At 48.0% G+C, this 24,606-nt stretch overlaps 1 protein-coding gene across 2 annotated transcripts in view; it reads left to right on the top strand.

Moving 5' to 3' along the window:
- The first annotated feature begins 1,851 nt into the window (after positions 1 to 1,851).
- mtmr4 (myotubularin related protein 4) overlaps positions 1,852 to 24,606 on the top strand; it is a 198,502-nt gene continuing 175,747 nt past the window's right edge. For both annotated transcript variants that reach the window (XM_070857244.1, XM_070857250.1), the window contains exon 1: positions 1,852 to 1,929. The gene's annotated coding sequence lies outside the window, so the exon portion shown is untranslated. The remainder of the gene's footprint in view (positions 1,930 to 24,606) is intronic.

Genomic DNA, 24,606 nt, shown 5'->3' on the forward strand with positions numbered 1-24,606 from the left:
TCAAAGTCAGCAAGGGTATCATGATTGCCTACTGTGTCACACGACATTTCTATCAATGGTCCTGTGTATCTATTGAATTATGGTCAAGGTCCCAAATGGATCGCCGGTACTGATACGGCCGAGGAGGATAACCGAGTGTTTATCGTTAAGCTCAAGAATGGGCAGACATGCAGGAAATATGTCGATCAGATAAAGCTGCGGCACACGGATGAACCGGAACAGTCTGAGGAAGGCACAATTAGTGACCAACCAACCTACCCTCAGTCATCAGAGGACTCCGCTGTCATCAATGAATCTGGACTTTCAGTCACTGACATGATCAATGAATCTGGACCTTCAATCCCTGACGTGATCATTGCCACTCCCATCAGATCGGCTACCCGGCCCCCAGTCATAACAGACTTAGAACGCTCGCCCAAGGTTGGAATTGAACTGAGACATTCAACTCGGGAGCGGAAAGCCCCGGACAGTCTCAATTTGTAAAAAGACCGTTACTAATGTCTTAAAGGGGGATATTGTCATGTATGTATGCTTGGGTTTACTAGCCACCAGGTGGCGCCACTGTCGGAGGTCATTGGGCTGTGCGAATGTGTGTGCGGCCCAAGTATAAAAGGCCAGCCATCTTGTAATGTAATCACTTTGGGCCCTAATAAAGTAAAGCCAGGTTTGTACCTGTTTGGAGTTTACAGTATTCAGTCTATTGAGTTATTGCATACACAACAGGGTGGAAGACAGGAGAGATTTGAGAGACAAAAGGGATGATAGACCAATTTGAGATGGGAATGGCACAAGTTAGAAAAAGATGAGTCTAGATAGGGTGTGAATGACGGAATAATTATCAGCTGCCATGGGAGAAATAACAATATATAAGATTAGGGGGATTGGTGTGGTTTAATTTTTTTTTAAGAGGAAAGGGAGCAAAATAGGGGCAGAGGTTATTGTTGAATTGTTGAACTCGATGTTGAGTCCAGAAGGCTGCAAATTGCCTAAATGAAAGATGAGGTGCTTTTCCTCGAGCTTGCATTGAGCTTCATTGGAACAGTGTGGGAGGCTGAGAACGGAGAGGTCAGAGTGGGAGTGGAGTGGAGAATTAAATTGACAGGCGACCAGAAGCTTGGTGTCACGCTTACAGACTGCACGTAGGTGTTCCGCAAAGTGGTCACCCAATCTGCGTTCCCCAATGTTGAGGAGACCACATCGTGAGCATCCGCATTACTTTGCTTTTGTATATGCACTTCTGTTTAATTAATTAATGGGATTGTCTTCGCTGGAGCTGGGCCCAAATTCCAGCTCAGTTGTGCAACAGCTACCTAGATAGATAGCCTTATGGAATTTATCCAGCAGATTAATCTTTACTTCCTGGAGCTCCAGGATAATTGTAGAGGATTGGTAACCTTAGTTGCTCTGTGTGTGCCTTCCCTCTCAGGGGAAACAACTGGAGCAAACTAAACATAGGGAGTCGTGTATGAAGAAAATAAATAGGAACAAGTAACCAGAGAAGGCTATTATTTAAGGGCCCAGTCAGAGCAATGACCAACCCTTTCAACCTCCGCCAGATGGAGCTCTCGCCGTACCTGATTGGTTGCAGATTGCCGCGCTGTGCATTCTGATTGAGTAACGACTGAAACACATAATCGTCGATTGGCCAATGGAGGCTCACCAATCATGAGCGAGCCGGCATCTGTGGCACTTTTTATTGGTTAACATGGAGCAGATACTGTTTGATTGGCCAACTGGATTACGCATGTTCTCATTGGCGGCAGATGATCTGTGATTGGTTTAATATTCGAAGAAGGTGTGTCAGCGCGGGTTGTGATTGGCGGAAAGCGCCACTGCTCCGAGGGTCGGTGCCGATTGGAGGGTTGGCGCCCATCGCCATGTTGTGTTGCTGAGGGGAACGAAGCGGGGCCTGAGGGGAAGGAGGAAACTGTGAGTAATAGAGCTATGGAAATGGGGCAGTGTGTCGGGGCGGGGGGGAGAGGAAGGAGTAAATGTGAGGAGGTAGGAGGTGGGAGGGTGTATATATATATATGTGTGGGGGTGGAGGGAGGAGTATACGTGTGTGCGAGTACAAGGAGGGAGTGTACGTGTGTGTGTGGAGTGGAGGGAGGGAGTATATGTGTGTGGAGTGGAGGGAGGGAGGGAGTATATGTGTGTGTGGGGGTGGAGGGAGTATGTATGTATATGTGTGTGTGTGTGGAGGGAAGTGTGTGTGTGTGGAGGGAGGGAGTGTGTGTGTGTGTGTGTGGAGGGAGGGAGTGTGTGTGTGTGTGGGTGGGTGGAGGGAGGGAGTGTGTGTGTGGGTGGAGGGAGGGAGTGTGTGTGTGTGGGTGGAGGGAGGGTGTGTGGGTGGAGGGAGGGTGTGTGTGGGTGGAGGGAGGGTGTGTGTGGGTGGAGGGAGGGAGTGTGTGTGTGGGTGGAGGGAGGGAGTGTGTGGGTGGAGGGAGGGAGGGAGTGTGTGTGTGTGGGTGGAGGGAGGGAGTGTGTGTGTGGGTGGAGGGAGGGAGTGTGTGTGTGTGGGTGGAGGGAGGGAGTGTGTGTGTGTGGGTGGAGGGAGGGAGTGTGTGTGTGTGGGTGGAGGGAGGGAGTGTGTGTGTGTGGGTGGAGGGAGGGAGGGAGTGTGTGTGTGTGTGTGGGTGGAGGGAGGGAGTGTGTGTGTGTGTGTGGGTGGAGGGAGGGAGTGTGTGTGTGTGTGGGTGGAGGGAGGGAGTGTGTGTGGGTGGAGGGAGGGAGTGTGTGTGGGTGGAGGGAGGGAGTGTGTGGGTGGAGGGAGGGAGTGTGTGTGTGTGTGGGTGGAGGGAGGGAGTGTGTGTGTGGGTGGAGGGAGGGAGTGTGTGTGTGTGGGTGGAGGGAGGGAGTGTGTGTGGGTGGAGGGAGGGAGTGTGTGTGTGTGTGGAGGGAGGGAGTGTGTGTGGGTGGAGGGAGGGAGGGAGTGTGTGTGTGTGTGGGTGGAGGGAGGGAGGGTGTGTGTGTGTGTGGGTGGAGGGAGGGAGTGTGGGTGGAGGGAGGGAGTATGTGTGTGTGGGGGAGGGAGTATGTGTGTGTGGGGGAGGGAGTATGTGTGTGTGGGGGAGGGAGTATGTGTGTGTGGGGGAGGGAGTATGTGTGTGTGGGGGAGGGAGTATGTGTGTGTGGGGGAGGGAGTGTGTGTGTGGGGGAGGGAGTATGTGTGTGTGGGGGAGGGAGTATGTGTGTGTGGGGGAGGGAGTATGTGTGTGTGGGGGAGGGAGTATGTGTGTGTGTGGGGGAGGGAGTATGTGTGTGTGGGGGAGGGAGTATGTGTGTGTGGGGGAGGGAGTATGTGTGTGTGGGGGAGGGAGTATGTGTGTGTGGGGGAGGGAGTATGTGTGTGTGTGGGGGAGGGAGTATGTGTGTGTGTGTGTGGGGGAGGGAGTATGTGTGTGTGTGTGGGGGAGGGAGTATGTGTGTGTGTGTGGGGGAGGGAGTATGTGTGTGTGTGTGGGGGGGAGGGAGTATGTGTGTGTGTGTGGGGGAGGGAGTATGTGTGTGTGTGTGGGGGAGGGAGTATGTGTGTGTGTGTGGGGGAGGGAGTATGTGTGTGTGTGTGGGGGAGGGAGTATGTGTGTGTGTGTGGGGGAGGGAGTATGTGTGTGTGTGTGGGGGAGGGAGTATGTGTGTGTGGGGGGGGAGTATGTGTGTGTGTGTGGGGGTGGAGTATGTGTGTGTGTGTGGGGGTGGAGTATGTGTGTGTGGGGGTGGAGTATGTGTGTGTGTGTGGGGGTGGAGTATGTGTGTGGGGGTGGAGTATGTGTGTGTGTGGAGGGTGTGTGTGTGTGTGTGTGTGTGGGGGTGGAGGGTGTGGGGGTGGAGTGTGTGTGTGTGTGTGTGGGGGGGTGGAGGGTGTGGGGGTGGAGTATGTGTGTGTGTGTGTGTGGGGGTGGAGGGTGTGTGTGTGTGTGTGTGGGGGGGTGGAGGGTGTGGGGGTGGAGTGTGTGTGTGTGTGTGTGTGTGGGGGGGTGGAGGGTGTGGGGGTGGAGTGTGTGTGTGTGTGTGTGTGTGGGGGTGGAGTGTGTGTGTGTGTGGGGGTGGAGGGTGTGTGTGTGTGGGGGTGGAGGGTGTGTGTGTGTGTGTGGGGGTGGAGGGTGTGTGTGTGGGGGTGGAGGGTGTGTGTGTGTGTGGGGGAGGGAGGGAGTATGTGTGGGGGTGGAGAGAGGGAGTATGTGTGGGGGTGGAGAGAGGGAGTATATGTGGGGGTGGAGAGAGGGAGTATGTGTGGGGGTGGAGAGAGGGAGTATATGTGTGTGGGGGGGGTGGAGAGAGGGAGTATATGTGTGTGTGGGGGGGGTGGAGGGAGTATATATGTGTGTGTGTGTGGGGGGGGGTGGAGGGAGTATATATGTATGTGTGTGTGGGGGGGGTGGAGGGAGTATATGTATGTGTGTGTGGGGGGGGTGGAGGGAGTATATGTATGTGTGTGGGGGTGGGGTGGAGGGAGTATATGTGTGTGTGGGGGGGGTGGAGGGAGTATATGTGTGTGGGGGGGGGTGGAGGGAGTATATGTGTGTGGGGGGGGTGGAGGGAGTATATATGTGTGTGGGGGGGGTGGAGGGAGTATATATGTGTGTGGGGGGGGTGTGGGGGGGGTGGAGGGAGTATATATGTGTGTGGGGGGGGTGGAGGGAGTATATATGTGTGTGGGGGGGGTGAAGGGAGTATATATGTGTGTGTGGGGGGGGGGGTTGGAGGAGTATATATGTGTGCGTGGGGGGGGGTGGAGGGAGTATATATGTGTGTGTGGGGGGGGGTGGAGGGAGTATATGTGTGTGGGGGGGGGGCGGAGGGAGTATATGTGTGTGGGGGGGGGGGGTGAAGGGAGTATATGTGTGGGTGGAGGGAGTATATGTGTGGGTGGAGGGAGTATATGTGTGGGTGGAGGGAGTATATGTGTGGGTGGAGGGAGTATATGTGTGGGTGGAGGGAGTATATGTGTGGGTGGAGGGAGTATATGTGTGTGTGGGGGGGGGGGTGGAGGGAGTATATATGTGTGTGTGGGGGGGAGGGAGTATATATGTGTGTGTGTGGGTGTGGGGGGGGTGGAGGGAGGGAGTATGTGTGTGTGGGGGGGTGGAGGGAGGGAGTATGTGTGTGTGGGGGGGTGGAGGGAGGGAGTATGTGTGTGGGGGGGTGGAGGGAGGGAGTATGTGTGTGTGGGGGGGTGGAGGGAGGCAGTATGTGTGGGGGGGGGTGGAGGGAGGGAGTATATGTGTGGGGGGGTGGAGGGAGGGAGTATATATGTGTGTGGGGGGGGGGTGGAGGGAGGGAGTATATATGTGTGTGTGGGGGGGGGGGGGTGGAGGGAGTATATACGTGTGTGTGTGGGGGGGGTGGAGGGAGTATATATGTGTGTGTGGGGGGTGAAGGGAGTATATGTGTGTGGGGGGGGGTGAAGGGAGTATATGTGTGGGTGGAGGGAGTATATGTGTGTGTGTGGGGGGGGGTGGAGGGAGTATATGTGTGTGTGTGGGGGGGAGGGAGTATATATGTGTGTGTGTGGGGGGGTGGAGGGAGGGAGTATGTGTGTGTGGGGGGGTGGAGGGAGAGAGTATGTGTGTGGGGGGGTGGAGGGAGGGAGTATATGTGTGTGGGGGAGGGGTGGAGGGAGGGAGTATATGTGTGTGGGGGAGGGGTGGAGGGAGGGAGTATATGTGTGTGGGGGTGGAGGGAGGGAGTATATGTGTGTGGGGGGGGTGGAGGGAGGGAGTATATGTGTGGGGGGGGGTGGAGGGAGGGAGTATATGTGTGGGGGGGGTGGAGGGAGGGAGTATGTGTGTGTGGGGGGTGGAGGGAAGGAGTTTGTGTGGGGGGGGGGTGGAGGGAGGGAGTATATGTGTGGGGAGGTGGAGGGAGGGAGTATATGTCTGGGGGGGGTGGAAGGAGGGAGTATATGTGTGCAGTGTGGGGGAGTAACTAACTCAGATGGGGTCTGTGGGTGGACGGAGAGAGAAAGCACCCAGGATGCGTGGGCATGTGAATAATCCATGGATGAGAATAGGGGATAACACCTGTGATGCGAGAGATGTTTAATACCTGTGGATAGAGGATAACCTGTTTAAAACACAATTTAAAAAATATGGTCCAATAATGGTGTGTGGGGCAAGTGATGTTGCAGTGTACAATGTGTGGGTATTGTGTGTACTCATTTAATACACTGGGTATGAAGGATAATATAATGCGTAGTAAACACAGCATTAGGGAAAGTTAGAATTAATGTAATTAGAACTCTTGAGTATTCATGTACAACCTGTGACCGTTTATATGTACAATACAAGAAGTCTGAATATAATACAGTGCACAGGGTCTGGGAGTTTCAATGTATAATTCATATGGTAATGTATAATAAGCTGGGGTTTTAATGTACATCTTACAGGTTCTGGGAAATAAAATCGGTGGGGGTCTGAGAATTGGTGTTCCTTACACAGGAACATGTACAATGCCATGGAATCTGGGAAGATGACTGCAATATGCAGGATCTGGGAGTATTACTGTACATTGCACGGGGTCTATAAATATTTTATTTTTATTGGTGGGCTGTGGGAGTCGCTGGCAAGGCCGCCATTTAATTGCCCACTCAGAGTTGTTCTTGGGAAGGTGGTGGTGGGCCACCTTCTTGAACCGTTGTATTCCGTGTGGTGCAGGTACTCCCACAGTGCTCAGGAGTTCTAGGATTTTGAAACAGTAACAATGAAGGAGCGACAATTATATGTCAAAGCTAGGGTGGTGTGTAATTTGGAGGTGATGGGCTTCCCATGCACCTACTGCCCCTGTCCTAGGTGGTGGAAATCTTAGGTTTGAGAAGTGCTGCCAAAGCAGCATTGACGAGTTGCTGCAGCGCATTCTGCAGATATTACAGCAATGGTATACCGGTGGTAGATGTTTGTGCTTGTGAGTGAAGTGTCGATCAAAGGACTGCTTTGTCCTGGATGATGTTGTGCTTTGAGTGTTGCCGCTGCACCCATCCAGGCAAGTGGAGAGTATTCCATCACACTCCTGACTTGTACCTTTTGTAAGTAGTAGAGAGGCTTTGGGGAGTAAGGAAGTAACCACTCGCCGTAGAATACTCAACCTCTGATCTATTCTAGTAGACATGGCATTTATGGGGTAGGACCAGTTGATTTTCTGGTGACCCAGCATATTGATGGTGGGGGGACTTGACAATTGTAAAGCCATTGAATGTCAAGGAGAGATAGTTAGACTCTCGCTTGTTGAAGATGGTCGTTGCTTGGCACTTGTGTGGCACAAATGTTACTTGCCTTTTATCAGCTCAAGCCTGGATGTTATCCAGGTCTTGCTGCATGTAGGCACGGACTGCTTTGTTATCTGAGGAATTGCAAATCGAGCTGTATGCTACAATCATCAATGAACAATCTCACTTCTGATAATGGAAGGAAGGCCATTGAATAAAGTACAGAGATGGTTGAGCTCTGGCGGCTGCTCTGTTAATATCTAATGGGGAGAACTATTTAGTGCTCACTGATGACGTGACTCCCTTAAATCTGCATGTATTGTATTCCTACATGTTCAATGCAGGCGAATTGGCATCAGCTGGGACTGGCAATCCACCATATGGTAGGGGAGGCAATAAAGTAGTGTGCACTGTTGGTGTGTACTTACACCTAAAGTGAAAATAGGAACAATTAGATGTCAAGAATCCAAAGTTCACTGATATTAAAAATTAACCTGCAGAAACTGGAAAGATTAACCTAAGGCTCGGGGCTGATTCCTGCTGAAATTGAAGAAATTCAGACTTTGATGTGAATTATTTCTTCCAGATTACAGATTTTCAAACTGAGGTATAGCTAGGGATTTGTGGCAGCTTTTTCTGTAATCACTTACTAGCGTGTAATTTTTGTAGCTCTATACCAGTAACAGGCTGCCTTCTCGAAGCTGGATGGCAGAGTTTTGGACTTCTCTCCTTGATTTTCCTGACGGCCTGCTTCAAGGCAAGGCACTGCTGGGTATAAGTCATTCAGATTGCCAGGTCCTAGTTCTGTTTCCTGATCTGTGCTGAGCATTCAGTTGGGGTATTACTATTATCTATGATTAGCATGGGGAAAGGTCAACTTGGGTTCTTGAACCTGATCACTGTCCCCTACCCCCTGCTGGAAAATGTGCATGTGGACATCGAGTGAAGACAGTACTGTAATCCAGTGCGATGCTCTCCACAGTGGAATAGCCCACTGGTACTCACTCGGACTTCCACATGAAGAATAGCATCTTGAGCAAGGTGCTGAGGGGGCTGCCGGCTCCTGTGGAACCATACCCCAACAATAGTCGTACCAATTTTCTCCCCATCTCTCCTATGCTGTGACGTGTCGCTGTGGTATGGTTCCAGTCACTGAGTGCCCATCAGGGCTTTGCCCGAGTAGTTATTATTCATTTGTGAGCTAGTGAATTTAGACAGGCAATTTGACTGGGGGAGCCTCACAGCTGAGCCTGATCTTGTTCTCACCCGAAGATCATGTATGCACTTCCAGTAAGGGTTACTGGATAGCAATCGGAGCAGGAATCATGGCTGATTTGTCTTTCCATAACCCTGGGTGCTGAAGCCAATTGTCATGCTGCAACTGTTGGCCCCAGCTGATTTCAGCATAGAATGAGGGTCAAACCTATAGATGATTTATTTATCTATATGCACCCGTTCCCTGATTTAAATTTGTATCCATTAACCAGAACGAAATAGCAATCAGGGCAAAGGTCGATCTAATGAGTGTTTTTGAGCACCAGCATGCAGTTCCACAGAGAATTGGAGTGCAGCTTGTTGCATTGAGTGCCCAATCTTGGTGGTGTTGATATGGGACAGGCTGGATAAAAGGGAGAATTGCTAATGGTCTGTTTTCTTGAGCAAGTGGCACCGTAAGTGGTTTGAAAGCGGGTCAGCTGCAGAAGCTAGGTGGTCTAAGGATCGGAAGGGAAGGAAAAGGTGCAACAGCATGATGGCCGATTCACTCGGTGCCCCTTTTATGCATCTGATCTCTGGTTCTGTGACTTCTCTGAGCTGTGTGATACTGTTTTTAGTGTTTGTAGCTGCAGGCATCTCTTTCTCATTCAAAGATGCAGTGCCTGAAAATCCTCCAATGGATTTGTCATTTTCTTACTCGTTAGCAACCTGCATGTTTCTGTCAATGGAGCTAGTGCTATTTTCTCAAGTCTTGTGCAGCTCATGTTAAATGTTGTCGGTAGTACAGAAAGGCCAGTCAGTAAGTTATGAATAGAATGAGCTCACTTGATTGTTCAGTGTGTAAATGATGGTGTGGCAATGATCCATTCAGGCAAGATGATCCCAGGTTTAATTCTTGGTCTGTTACCTGATCTTAATGAGAAAACAGTGGGGGTGATGTAATTGGTCTTTGGGCTAGACAGGGGGAAATCATCCAAGGTTCCCACTCCTAAATGCTCCCACTCCAGTGACTTGCTAAAAAGTGTGTATGCGTGATCATTAGGTGAGGACAGGGTTAGGCTTGTGTGTTACGTTATCAATTATTGAATATCTTGTTGACACTTGCTGTCCAGGTTCAGTATCTTACCCCCGCAGAATGTTCTCGAGTGAAATGGACGATGCAGGCCGGCGCACTCAGAACTCCCAGCAAGAGTCGGTGCTTCAGGAGGGAAAGTTCAAATTAAAGACACTGGTGGAAGAGCTAAGTTATGCAGTGCGGCATCAAAACTTTTTCTCCCCTTTCAGAAATGTTAACTTGCTAAAGAATCAGAAAGATCAGTTGGGAGAGGCTAGTTTTCAGAATTCTGGATCTCTTGCAATTTGCGTCTCTTTTGATGAGTGAGTTAATTTATGCTGAGGTAATTCAATAAGCATGTGACTAATGTCCAGTTCATTGGTTGAGGACAAGTTTCATTTTCCTCAATATTCTGCTACTGAGGGTGAAGGTTTCATTTTCAGTATAAAGATTTATTTTTAAGCAGCTGAAAACAAATCCTCATTAGGGAAGTGTCTGATGATTCACTGAGTGTTTATTCCTATTGCTGGTATTGTTACTTCTGGCAATGTGACTGTCTTTAACTAGAAATGCTTTTGTTTTCTCCCCTTTATCCATGTTCTGTTTTTCTGTGATGAAGATTGGTTATCCTGATAGGGAATGTTGGAGCCAGATCTGGAATGTGGGCACTTTTACTGACGAGGGAGGCCATTTGGCCATCTAAATTTATCCTTATCGAAAGATCTCTTCCCTGCCCTCATTGCAGCATTGAATTGTTTTTTGGATGCCTTTTCAGGGTTTTTGCCTCTACTCTTTTTTTAGGGAGTCTGTTTCATATGTGCATTGCTCTCCAGGTGACGAAGAAATTCTTGATATCAGTCCTAACTTTATCTTTGAACCGTTATCCCTACTTTTACAATTTAATTTAAAGTAATATTCCGATTTCTTTCCATGCTCTCAACTCTCTTGTGTACCTCTCAGCCAGCCCTGCTCCAGACTGTAAAGCATTCATTTCTTCAGTATTTCCTCATAATGCTGATCCTCATTAGCCTGTGGCTCTTCTCTGCACTGCCTCGAGCACTTTAATGTCTCCATATCAATTTTTGTCTGATTTATGCTTCTGTGAAGCACCTTGGGACATTTTCCTACATTACTGGAGCTATATAAATGCAAGTTGTTGTTGTGAACTAGATGCAGTATTCAGACTGCTGTCTTCCATACTACTGCATTGGTTATATTGTTAATATACTATTGGCTTTGTTGATTGCTGCTCGGCATTGGTTGGATGTTTTAGTGTTGAGTCTAGCAAGATTCCTAGATCTCATTCAGCTTCATCCTTATCTAGTTCAACACCATTCATGGAACTATTTTTCTTTTCTGTTTGCAGTACTTTACATTTGTCTGCATTAAATTTCAACTGCCATTCTGGCTACTTGCGGCTACTTACATATTTTGCCCAACTACTATGGCTTGTGAGCTACCTCCTCTGATGCCACTACCATCCTAGTTTGAAGACATCTGTAGATTTGATCACCTTGCATTGAGTTTTTGAATCCATGGCATTTATATAAATGAGCAGTCATGGGCTCAACGCTGAGCCATGGGCACCAACTTCGTACTCCCCACCCCAACATAACTTCCCTAATGAGGATTTGTTTTCTGCACGTCATGCAATTTCCTATTCATTTTGTGGGGATTCCCCTAAATTCCCACAACTTTGAGTTCGACTAATAGCCTTTTGGAAGTCTAGCTACACCATGCTTTAAGACTGTACACTCTGCACTTCGGATGTCACTTCTGTAAAGATGTCAAGGACAGCCAGAAGGATCTTCCCCTTATCATCATCATCGTAGGCGGTCCCTCGGGGTCGAGAATGACTTGCTTCCACACTAAAAATGAGTATTCAGGTAAACAGTGGAAGATGCCTGTGCGTGAATTCTTTTAACATTGTGTGGCCGGTGCACACCAGCCACCACACGGGCTTGACGGATCTATGTTGACAGCTGTTTACGAGGTTATTTTTGTACAGAAAATCCCCAAGTTTCCTCCTTTGATCAGTTCCATTTTACATGGAATGGAAGTAAGACTAATTTGTAGTTGCCTGTCTGTTTTGTCCCCCTTTTGAATATGGAAAACACGTTGTCCATTTTCGATCAAGTAGTATCTTGCCAGTGTTCAATGATTCCTTCATGATGGTTGTTAGTGCATCACAAATCTCCTCCCTGCTCTCTCTCAGCACTCTGGGATAAATACCCATTCTCAGTGATTTTTATTTTTTTCTTTCTTCTCGCTTCTATTGAATCATTGATTTTTCTCGGAGGACATTTTGCTCATGACTTTCCTTGTGAATACTTGTAGGAAGTAATCATTCATTACAGTGTAGTGTTTAGACATTGCCTAGGATTTTGCAATTCTTTCATATATTGAAAAAATTATTTTTAGGGCTCACATCAAGTGCAGTTTTTGACCAAGATATGCTTCTCTAAAACTGCTTGTTAGATTTATGTGAGCAGCTCGGATGCAGTGGAAATCACCCTTGCGAGCAATCTGATCCAACCACATACCGGCTGCAAGTTGCTGAACATTTTTTATCTTCCTTTTTTGTCTTGTTTTTATATTCATCTCGATTCACCTTATTAGCATGTAGCTTTTAGGAACAATCTCTTTCCCCCCCCCCCCCCCCCCCATTACTTCCATTGTTGCCGCGTCGGTCTTTTGCCTCTCTCCCTCCTTTATTTCTAGTACCATGCATCATGTTTGGTATTTTCTGTATAGTATTTCTACGTGTCGTCCGCTTTTCTTTTAAGCTTTTCCCTGTAGCAGTCCTTAGCTCACCCCTCATCTCAAAATGTCATTTTCTAAAGTTCACTGTTCCTATTGTACTCGTTCTCTTTTTCATTCTGTTTTCCATCCTAAGCCTAAACCACATTGTGCCCATTTTGCTGATGTGTTCTCTGACTGGTGTCAGCCTTGGCTCAGTGGGTAGCACTCTCGCCCCTGAGTCAGAGGGTTGTGGGTTCAAGTGCCACTCCATAGACTTGAGCACATAATCTAGGCTAACATTTCAGCGCAGTACTGAAGGAACGTTGCACTGTTGGTGGAGCTGTCTTTTGGATGAGACATTAAATTGAGGCCCAGTCTGCCTTTTTAGGTGGACCAAAAAGATCATGGCACTATATTGAAAAACGGGATATTTATCCTTCAACCAACATCACAAAAAAACCCCTGAGAATATTTGGCCTTTACCTTATTGCTGTTTGTGGGACCTTGTGGTGTGCAAAATGACTGCCCATTTCCTAAGTTTCAACAGTGACTACACAAGTACTTCTCTAGCTGTAAAGCACTTTGGGACGTCTTGGGGTCATGAAAGCCACGATATAAGTGCAAGTTTTTTTTGATGGGTAAATAAACGCATGGTCGTATCCTTATACTCCCACACTTGCCTTCTACAGCAGTGTCTGCAGTTGAGTCACAATCTACCAGCTGCTACTCTTACCGTAACCTTTCTACCTCCACCACTCTTTATTTTCCCTCTTTCTATGTTTGTCCCTCTCGGCCTTACTAGTATAGATCATCCCCCACTACCTTATTTATCCTCTCTGAAAGGACATCTGTACCTGTTGGATGAATCCTGTTCCACCTGCCCAGTACTTGTCACAATGTTCCAGAAATCTGAAAAACACCTCTTCTACACCATCTTTCTAGCCACATGGACCTGTCTAATCTATTTCTCCCGAATTTGTCCCGTATGGGACACCGGGGTGATCTGGCGATTACTACTCTTGACATTATGTAAAATTTATACCACTTGGTTCCTGTGTGAACCAGGACTGACTGCTTTCCTTCTTTTTTTCAGAAGTTTTCACCTGTTCCATTATATCTTTTACCTTGGCACCTACAAGGCACGCACCATTCAGGACTCTGTTATAGCTGCAAGATAAGATGTTCTTTGTCCACACGAGTTTCCCAGCACCAGTCACTGGATAGAACTCGGGAGAGGGAACCATGTCTGAATTTGTTTTTCTTTCCTTAACCCAGGGATACAGAGACTAATTATAGTGTCCCTAACCTGCCACCAAGACGGAGATGAGCTGACTTAGTACAGACCAGGAATTGATGAAAGGAGTCTTGTAAGTTCAATTCTGTATATATTTTTAAAATCCATTTAGGCCCCTGTATCAAGTATCAGTTTTCGACTGAGGGCAGGCATCCAGCTGCTCTAATGTTTCTGCCAGTACCATTCTTGATCTGTTAGGAGGCTGTACAAGAGCAGAGGGGAATAACTGGCTCACTGCCTTACTCTTATGAAAAAGGCCTTGCCTCTGTTTCAGCACCTTCCACAGACTGAAGAGCAGAGGTCCTTCTGTGTGCATGTGTGTGTGGTCGGTCGTTCAGGCCCTGGTGTCACTCTGCTCCATGACACTGGTGCTGCCTCAAAAACCTTCAATAGAAACCCTCTTAAGAGTTTGAAACTATTTATTGCTGTTGATAGAGCATGGCTACTGAAGTATATATTAGACTTTAGAAAATTTGTGACTTGTTTGGTGTCTTCGTGCATTAGCTTTCAGGTCATTTTATGCTTTCAGCAGTTACCAGGTTCAATTTCATTGGACAGCTGTACTTTGCGCAGGTTCCATTTATGTTACTACCCAATTTATAAAACGTTTGAATCAGTGTGAATACTTTGGATCCTAGACTTGGGCTGGAGTTTGCGTAGCAGTGCCACTTGGAGTAATGAAAGTAAATACTTCAGGCCCCAGGTGAGGACTTGTTGCAGACGACTGGCAAAATTAGGGACTGTGTTTTGAGGGGTGTGACGGTCTTTTATTCTTTGTACCTTGGGTTCGGGTCCCTTTTTGAAGAAGTGAGTTGAGATGAGTTTATAATAAAAAGCATTCGAGTTGTTAGAATTTTACATAAAAGATCTGACACCCTTTGTGCCCTGAGCACAATGTTGAAGGTGTAATTATGCATACTGAGAGTTGATTGGTCGTTACACGGCCATATCAAGAAATTGCAATTACCTGTACTAGAGCTACATACACTAATGGTTTTCTGATTGAAAGTAATGTAAAATAATGTGGCTGTTTAGTTGCTATGTATCAGAAAGAGCTTTAAGTTTACTGACCTCATTTGGAGCAGGGGTAGGGTGTCACAATTAACTTCAGTACCGTTGGTTGGGTGGGTGGGTGAGTGAGAAAGATGCTCTCTCCTGCAAGTATAATTTTGTTTCACTAGGTTGCTTGCCCTACTCCTTAGCAGTTATTGCTGTAAACAACCTGAACCATCACCACCACTGACTACTGAGGATAAAGATTGCCTCTGGGAGTGAAAGCAGATGGCATTATTATCATCAATGTGTTGACATGTGGTGCCATGTTGTGCTTCCTGACAACTCTGCTATTACACACACGTATGACTGCATGAATGTTGTAAAGAACTGCTTTGGCCGAGAAAGACATTGATTTAAAACATTCATTAATCAGGTAAAAATAAGACTCGCTCAAAGGCTTCACTTGGCGGTCATCACAAAGTAGCCTGGTCTTTGAGCTCCGCAAGTACTGAAGGAGTTTCTCCATGTACCTGAGAATATGCCAGGATTTTAATTTTCCTGGAGTAGCAGAAAGAATTGAAGCCTTGAGCTTTGTGGGTAAATGTATTGCCTGAAGTGATACTAAATTGTGTAGACCAGGAGGGGCGCAGGTCAATCCGCACTCTGCTAATTTATCTGATCTCAGCTGAAGGCGTTACAATTGGCCTCCAAGTCTCTGTGCGTAGGAGTGTTCCCACTCATGACTATTCAGCGACCACCCATGAAAAGTCTGTATCTGTGGAGGTCAAGTGAACTGTAACACTCCCACAGTCACTCCAGGCTCGAGCATTGCTTGGACCATTGAAAACACGTCCAGAACAAATCGGCACCTCAGTGAGGAACGTAAGGGGAGGAGAATGTTTGTGTGAAGTGTGACATCTGGAGCCATTGCTTCAGCTGCACAATCGGTGAATCTAATTTTCCTGCTGTTCAGGATCGAATAGATAAGACTGACTGACTTGTTTGTGTAATCGTTTCTGGTAAGGAAAGGCTGCTGTAATCCCCAGTGACTGCTGGAACTGGTGGTAATGCTGCACACTCCATACAGCTGCTCTTGGCCTGTCAGAGTGATTAGACAGTGCCACATTTATGGGACTGTTGATTCACTTCACTTATGTAAAGTGTCATCGATGAATGGGAAATTACTTTGCCTTGCAAAAGGAAAAAGAGGGGGGTACAATATGGCAGTACAGGTTGAGCCTCCCTTATCCGGAATCCTCGGGACCTGGCCTGTTCTGGATAAGGGATTTTTCCGGACGAGGTGGTGGTCACGTTAAATTGGATGGTACAGGTACTGAGCAAGGGGATATCGGGCTGGCTGGCTTGGGCTGGGAGTGCGGCAGAGAGATGGATGGGTCGGGGGGGCGAGGTCAGGCCAGCGATTGCGGGAGTCTGCAAAGACTCCAATTTGTTCATGTCGGAGTTCTGCGCATGCGCCACCTGGTGGCCGGGAATGGTTCTGGACGAGGGGTGGCTCCAGATAAGGGAGGTTCAACCTGTACAGGTTTTGTGCGTTTGTAAGTACTGACAGAATGTGATGGTGAACCAACCACCTAGTTATCATCATTCAGGAAGCATAAAACTCACACATCAGAAGGCCTAGTCCTACAATGTGTGTAATAATCTGCAATATAATCAGTTTGTTGACTGTTTTCAGTTGCATTTTTGCCGCAAGGGAATTACTTGTAAATCAGATCATTGTGGCTTTTTGTGATTGTCACGAGGTGTGGTGTGCCACTGTAATGTATTGCAGGCGAATAAGGCACCTGACTACGTTTGAATGCCCAGACCAAAAATAATTCCTTGTGGATAGTGATTGCTATCCTGAATTGATGCCAAGCTTTGGCTGGCAGGTGGGTGGTGGAGAGGGGTGAGGGGAGGGGAAAGAGGGTATTCTACCTACCTCATGTCAAAGTTACTTTCTGGCCAATGCAGAAGCAAGGTCTCTGGGGTAGCACTCTTGCCTTTTTTTTGAGTTTAAGCTTCTCACCAGAGACTTGAGTACATAATCCAGGCTGACACATCAGTGCAGTACTGACTGAGTGCTATACTATTGTATGTGATGTTAAACCGAGGCCCTGTCTACACACTCGGGCGAATGTAAAATATCCCATGGCACTATTTCACAAAAAACGGGAGAGTTCTGCCATGACACATACTGATCCCTCAATCATTAAGATGTAGGAACAAGAGTAGGCAATTTAAGCCCTTTCAAGCCTGTTCTGCCATTGTGTCAGATCATGGCTGATCTGTACCTCAACTCCGTGTGGGCAGGGGTCTGAGACATCGTAGACTTTTTTGCAGTTATGCTCTGCCTTTGTGGTCTTAAAGGGCAAAAAATTGTTCCCGCTCACTTTCCAACAACAACAACGTGTATTTATATAGCGCCTTTAACAAAGTAAAACGTCCCAAGGTGCTTCACAGGGATATGATTTGGCACTGAGCCGCATAAGTAGAAATTCCAGTGAAAAATGCTTGCGTGGATGGTGTGTGGGGATTTGATTGGGCCCTGTGGCTGCCCCTCTCGCTTCCTCCCCCTCCCCCGGTGCCGAAGGGTCCTGTAACATGTGCAGGAACATGCATTGCATATTTAAATTAATCAGTGTGTGTCTCTAAGACACATGTGAAGTGAGGTAGCTGAGTGCAGCAGTTGGGATCTGTCTTCTGATTAGGGCCAAGCAGCCAATGATATCTGAAGAGTGAAATAGGTTTGCACTGAGTGGTGCAGTCAGGGAGTTGGTGGATGTTTTTGAAAAGGCTGACCAGAATAAAGAAATAGCAAAGAATGAAAATAAATCCTGTCTGACATTTTACAGCCGCTTCTCTGTCCTGATTGCCTTTTTAGGCCCTGCACTGGGAGTTGCAAGACCGGTTCCTGTTGGCATATTCTGAATCACTCGCCTTCGATCTATATCCCTTGAAAGCCCAACTGAGGGGTGTCAGACATACGGCCCACAATACACTTTAATCAGACCCATGGTGTCCTGTTCGTGTTCGTTACTGTTGGTGTTGCCATGTGTCCTGAAATGGGACCCGAATCTCCCGGGTGCTGCTTCTCACCGCCTGGAAGAACTGTAGCTTTTAAACTTCATGCTGCAACAGTGACCCCCTCCCCCCCCCCCCCCCCCCCCTCCCCCATTGCAAGTACTGTACAGTGAGCTGCTACTCGCTCAGTAATAATTGCAAGGTAAAGGGGAGAGAGAGTATGACGTACAAGGCTCAAATAGCTCAAGGTGGGAAGGAGGCTAGGATTTGGGGTAAGAGGGAATCCAAAGAAATGCGGATTAGGGATGTGAGATTAGGTAGGGGGAGAGAAGCCATCTTGGGGGCAGGGCAGGGGTTTGGACAGTGGGGGAGACGAATGGGTGGGGGAGGGGGCCCCCAACATCATCTGGAGCAGCAGCAATGTGGTGAGTGGGAGGGGTGCTGAGAGGAGAAGCCAGTAAAGTGGAGAGTGAAACCTGGGGACCTTACTGTGGATAAACGATGAGAGATTGTTCCACTGATGGGCATCTGGGGAATAAGGGGGCGTAAACTGATCATTCTCGCTGGGCTCTGGGACCATCACTAGCTCCAATACATGGAGGAGATGCGGCTGGTCCGACACCGGCCTATAGTAGTGTTGTGGAGTTGGGACTCCATGCCCCATAGAAGGGGAAATAAAAGTCACTGGAAAAAAACTATTCTGAGCTTGCTGGGCACTTGATCCCACCCAGTGTTTCATGCATTTTGCAGAAGGGTCCTGTAACATGTGCAGGAACATGCATTGCATATTTAAATTAATCAGTGCTGATTTCAAAACCGTGAGGACTAACAAGGCGGTGGTGCAGATTTGTGTGTAGGACCTCACGTCCAGAAATTGGGAAACATTGAACCCGTTTTAAGCCCAAAAATTGGGCACACCCCGTACCGAATTCTAGCGCAGCTTGTCCAAATAACTTGCTGCATGTGGCCCACGCAAAGTGTCAATCAGTCCCACCATGTAAATTGAGTTCGACACCCCTGCTGTAGAATGAGAATTGATTTTAAAACCACTGTCCTTCCGAAGGGGTTTTTGCACTCCATTGTCGCAATATAGCGTCGTCAGCAGCAAAGGTATGTGGCTGCTGCATGCAGCTCTTGGCGTTCGGCCTGCCATTTTGCTTCTGGCTGCAAGCATGCTGACAGCTCACATTCTACTTTTCTGACCTGAATGGATTTCCCCAGAGAAGGCCCACAGTCCAAATTAGGATCACAGTACAACTTTGTAGTAATTGTGCATGTGCAAGTTTTGTGTTTGTGACTTTTGAGCGTCCTAGCTGTCGGCATTCTTGCTGGGTTGTGGGTTGAAACTCCAAATGCGGATGCAGTCGGGCTTGAATCTCCAATGCAATACTTGTGTGAGATATCATCATTTGGATACATGCTTGATAGCGATGCAAAAGCAGGCAGTTCTTTCATGCCCTGGCCAGCATTACTCCCTCAACAAACACAGATTTATTGATTTGTCTTGGTGGTGGTTGTGAGATTTTGTTGCGCAGAAAATGGTTTGCCGACATAACAGATTGTGAACTTCAAAGTAACCCATTGTTTGTGAAGCACTTTGGGTCATTTCTGAGACATGTGATGAAGTGTTGTACAAATGCAAGTTTTTCTTTTAACGGTGCTAATGTAGCTCTTACACGGTTAATGAGCATGTTGTTTTGTCTTTATAGGTTGAATTCTGTGCCATGGGTGCTGCAGACCTGTTTAATGTCTGATGTACCACTAGAATTTATGTTTGCTGAAGCACTTGTGTTTGTATCTACAGTGATTGTAATCCAGCCCCCTCACAATTCCGATAAACCACTTCCTCGACTGATATCAGTAATCAATATTTAAACAAAATAGATTTCTGCAGAATTAAGCAAACAAATGTGAAGGTTAATGACTTTAACCCTGAATTGTCATCTGTCTTGGGGTAATCATAGGCCTGATTTGAAGATGTGGAAGTCGGGTATTTTCTTTAATGTCTGCTTATGAGTAGAAATTGCCTCAACTTTTGTTTCTGTGCTTAATTATTTACTGTGACCAGCAAGAGAGCAAGGGGTGAGTGGTGAGAAGCTACAGTCATTTGTTTTGGCTGTCTTCAGTTTGTCTGTAGCTGCCCAGCACTAGCTGAGACAGGACAACGCACTTTGAACTCCGAACCCGGAGAAAACTTCTGAACTCAGCAGAAACGCAACTTCAAATACACCACAATGATAGATTTGTGGGAAATAGAAATATCAAATGGTACAGAAACCTCTTCTTCTGGTTAAAGAACATTGGGCACAGAATAGAGGGAGACTGCATCAACTTCGAACCTGTCCTGTGTCCTGTCATGTGGGTTCAAACTCCACTCTCAGACTTGTGCACATAATGTAGGCTGACACTTCAGTGCATACCGGGTCAGTGCTGCATTGTTGGAGGTGTTGTCAATTGGATGAAATATTAAACTGAAACTCTGCCTGTTCTGGGAACAGTGTTAGGAAGGTCTACTGGTGTTTTGGCTAACTGTCTAAAAAGATTATCTAGTTATGCATCTCATTGCTGTTTGTGGGACATTGTTGTGCACAAATTGGCTGCTGCATATGTCTACAAACAAATGTTGAGGCTTCAACAAAAACAACTTGTATTTATATAGCACCTTTTTAAAGTAGAGCAATGTCCCAAGACGCTTCACAGGAGTATTCGGAGACAAACAAAATTGACACTGAGCCGCATAAAGAGAAATTAGGACAGGTGACCAAAAGCTTGGTCAAAGAATTGAGGAATGTCTTGAAGGAGGAAAGAGAAGTGGAGAGGTTTAGGTAAAGAATTCCAGAGCTTAGGGCCTTGGCAACAGCAGGCACGGCCACCAATGGTTGAGCAGTTATAATCTGGGATACTCGAGGGCAGAATTAGAGGAGCGCAGACACTTCTGGGGCTGGCGGAGATTCATCATCATCATAGGCAGTCCCTCTGAATCGAGGAAGACTTGCTTCCACTCCTGAAGTGAGTTCTCTGGTGGCTGTACAGTCCAATCCGAGAGCCACAGACTCTGTCAAAGGTGGGACAGACATAACATAACATAAGAACATAAGAATTAGGAACAGGAATAGGCCATCTAGCCCCTCAAGATCATGGCTGATCTGGCCGTGGACTCTGCTCCACTTACCCGCCCGCTCCCCATAACCCTTAATTCCCTTATTGGTTAAAAATCTATATCTGTGATTTGAATACATTCAATGAGCTAGCCTCAACTGCTTCCCTGGGCAGAGAATTCCACAGATTCACAACCCTCTGGGAGAAGAAATTCCTTCTCAACTTGGTTTTAAATTGGCTCCCCTGTATTTTGAAGCTGTGCCCCCTAGTTCTAGTCTCCCTGACCAGTGGAAACAACCTCTCTGCCTCTAATTACAACCTCTCTGCCTCTATTCGCCGAGGGAAGGGGTGTGTGGAACTGGTTTGCCGCACGCTCCTTCCGCTGCCTGCGCTTGACCTCTTCACGCTCTTGGCGTTGAGATTTGAAGAGCTGAACGTCCTCCTGGATGCACTTTTTCCACCTAGGGCAGTCTTTGGCCAGGAACTCCCAGGTGTGAGTGGTGATGTCGCACTTTACCAGGGAGGCTTTGAGGGTGTCCTTATAACGTTTCCGCTGCCCACCTTTGACTCGTTTGTTGTGCAGGAGCTCCGTATAAAGCATTTGCTTAGGGAGTCTTGTGTCTGGCATGCGAACCATGTGGCCCACCCAGCGAAGCTGATCGAGTGTGGTCAGTGCTTCAATGCTGGGGATGTTAGCCTGGACGAGGACACTGATGTTAGTGCGCTTGTCCTCCCAGGGGATTTGCAGGATCTTGCGGAGACATTGTTGGTGATATATCTCCAACAACTTGAGGTGCCTTCTATATTTTGTCTATGCCTCTGATCCATACAGGAGGGTGGGTATTACTACAGCCCTGTAGACTGAGCTTGGTGGTAGATTTGAGGGCCTGGTCTTCGAATACTCTTTTCCTCAAGTGGCCGAAGGCTGCACTGGCACACTGGAGGTGGTGTTGAATTTCCGCATCAATGTCTGCTTTTGACGAGGCTCCAGAGGTATGGGAAATGGTCCATGTTGTCGAGGGCCGCGCCGTGAATCTTAATGACTGGGGGTGGGGAGGGCAGTGCTATGCGGTGAGGACAGGCTGGTGGAGGACCTTTGTCTTACGGATGTTAAGCGTAAGGCCCATGCTTTCATACGCCTTGGTGAATACATTGACTATATCCTGGTGTTCAGCCTCAGAATGTGCGCAGACACAGGCGTCCTCCGCGTACTGTAGCTCAACGACAGAGGTCGGGGTGATCTTGGATCTGGCCTGGAGGTGGCGTAGGTTAAACAGCTTCCCACTGGTTCTGTAGTTTAGTTTCATTCCAGCGGGGAGCTTATTGACTGTGAGGTGGAGCATGGCAGCGAGGAAGATTGAGAAGAGGGTTGGAGCGATGACACAGCCCTGTTTGACCCTGGTCCGGACGTGGATTGGATCTGTAATGGATCCGTTGGTAAGGATCACGGCCTGCATGTCGTCGTGGAGCAGGCGAAGGATGTTCAAATATTTGAGGGCATCTGAAACTGAGGAGGATGCTCCATAGACCCTCACGGTTGACCGTGTCAAAGACCTTTGTAAGATCGAAACAGGCCATGTATAAGGGCTGGCAGTTCCTGCATTTTTCCTGCAACTGTCGCGCTGCACAGATCATGTCCGTTTTGCCCTGCATGGGACGAAATTCGCACTGTGATTCCGGGAGGAGCTGCTCAGCCACAGGGAGAAGACGGTTGAGGAGAACTCTAGCGACAACTTTCCCAGTGGTTGATAGGGAGATTCCTCTGTAGTTGCCGTAGTCAGACTTGTCCCATTTTTTAAAGATGGTCACGATCATTGCATCTCTGAGATCTCCCGGCATGCTCTCCTCCCTCCAGATGAGAGAGATGAGGCCATGTATCCGTGTCAACAGATCTCCGAGCTGTTTTATGGCTTTGCCTATCTCGTGCAACGTTGGGGTTTCACCGAGGTGGTGGCGGGTCGCATATTGCGGGATGGAGTCGAGAACACTCGAGTCAAATCAGAGTCTCGGTTGAGAGATCTTTGAAGTGCTCCTTCCAGCAGGCCCTGACAGCCTTGGTGTCCTTGATGAGTGTTTCCCCGTTCTTGGCCAGGAGTGGAGTGGGCCGTGGAGTTTGGACCGTAGGTGGCCTTAACTGTAATGAAGAATCCTCGCATATCGTGGCTGTCGGCCAGTTGTTGTATCTCCTGTGTTTTTTCCATCCACCACCTGTTCTTTAGGTCCTGGGTTTTTTGTTGGACCTCAGCCTTGAGCTGTCTGTAACGTTGCTTTGCTACTCCCGAGTTGGGTTGTTACTTGAGGCTCAGAAATGCTCTGCGCTTGTGATCTATTAGTTCTTGGATCTCCTGATCATTCTCATCAAACCAGTACTGGTGTTTTCTGATTGAGTGACCAAGTGTCTCTTCACAGGCACTGGTTATAGAGGCCTGGAGGGCAGACCAAGTGCTGTGGACATTCAGCATCTCTGGGTCATCAAGGCACACCAGATTAGCTGTGAGGTGCTGGCTGTATAGGGCTTTCTTAGCTGGGTCTTTAAGTGCCCCGACATTAACTTTTTTGTGGCACTGCTTCTGCTGCCCCCTCTGCTTTGGGGTAATAATGTTGATGATGGATCTGATTAGGCGGTGGTCTGTCCAGCAGTTGTCAGCTCCTGTCATTGTGCAGGTGATGCGCACATCCTTGCAATCCCTGGCTTGGACGATGACATAGTCAAGCAGGTGCCAGTGTTTAGAGCGAGGGTGTTGCCATGATGCCTTCTATTTATCCCTCTGGCAGAACAGGGTGTTGGTGATAACCAGTTCATGTTCTAGACATTTGGTCAGGAGCAGGGTACTACTGGAGTTGGCCTTTCCCTTACCCCCACTCTGCCAATCACACCTGCCCAGAGGGCTGTGTCTTTGCCGAACCTGGCATTAAAGTCACCTAGGATCAATTTGTCACCCATGGGGACGTGGGACAGGGATGTCTCGAGGTTGGAATAAAAACCCTCTTTAGCCTGATCCGTTACATCGAATGTTGGGGCATACGCACCGATGACTGTGGCGCATTGGTTCTGGGATAGAGTAAGGCGAAGAGTCATGAGGCGTTCGTTAACCTCACGGGGAGTCTTTGAGGCGGTTGACCAGCTCATTTTTGATGGTGAAGCTGACTCCGTGAAGGCGGTGTTCTTCCTCTGGTTTCCCTTTCCAGAAGAAGGTGTAACCTCCACCTTGTTCCTTGAGCTGGCCTTCCCCTGCCCGCCGGGTAACTATGGTGGTGCGGCATTCCGGCCTGTTGCTGTTGGAGTTGTCCATGAGGGTCCTGACGTTCCAGGTCCCGAACTTCATATTGGCGAAGTGGAAGATGCCTGAGCGTGAGTTCTTTTAACGTGGGGTGGTTGTTGCACATCGACAACCACACGGGCTTAGCTGAGCAAGGTCTTGGTCCAGTGGCAAGGGGGTCCAAGACGACTGGAGACCAGGCACTGCTGTATGAGCCTTATTGCCTACGGCGAGATGTTGGCCACAGGCTCGGTGCCGAGTAGAGCGCCATTGATGGTAGGTGGCCCAGCTGTCCGCCGGAGTTCCGAGGGATGTTTTAAAGTTTTTCGAAAGTTATTAAGTTTCTCTAAGGTTTCCAAGTTGTTTAAAAGTTTTTCCAAATTGTTTAAAAAGTTACTTGGGTTGATTAAAAGTAAAAAAAAAAAAATAGATTAAAAGTTGATTAAAAGTCTAAAGTGTAAGTCAGCTTACTCTCCGGGCACTGCTCCATGGGCGCCACCAGCCCTCTTGTCCTGGACCGCACCCAAAGTCCCTTCGGCCGGTTAAACGTTGGCCATGGAGTCCCTTCGGCCAGCTCAGAGCCAGCCTCGACAGCAACCCCGGAGTCCCGACAGCCCAATCCTCCGTGTTATTTCTGGGTCTGTTGTAGAGTAAGGATGTGGTCTCCTATATTGCCCTGGGGAGTTGGCAAATCGCCAAGGCCCTGAGGTCAGCGAGT

Source organism: Pristiophorus japonicus, chromosome 16 (genome assembly GCF_044704955.1).
Source record: "Pristiophorus japonicus isolate sPriJap1 chromosome 16, sPriJap1.hap1, whole genome shotgun sequence".
Taxonomy (NCBI): domain Eukaryota; kingdom Metazoa; phylum Chordata; class Chondrichthyes; family Pristiophoridae; genus Pristiophorus; species Pristiophorus japonicus.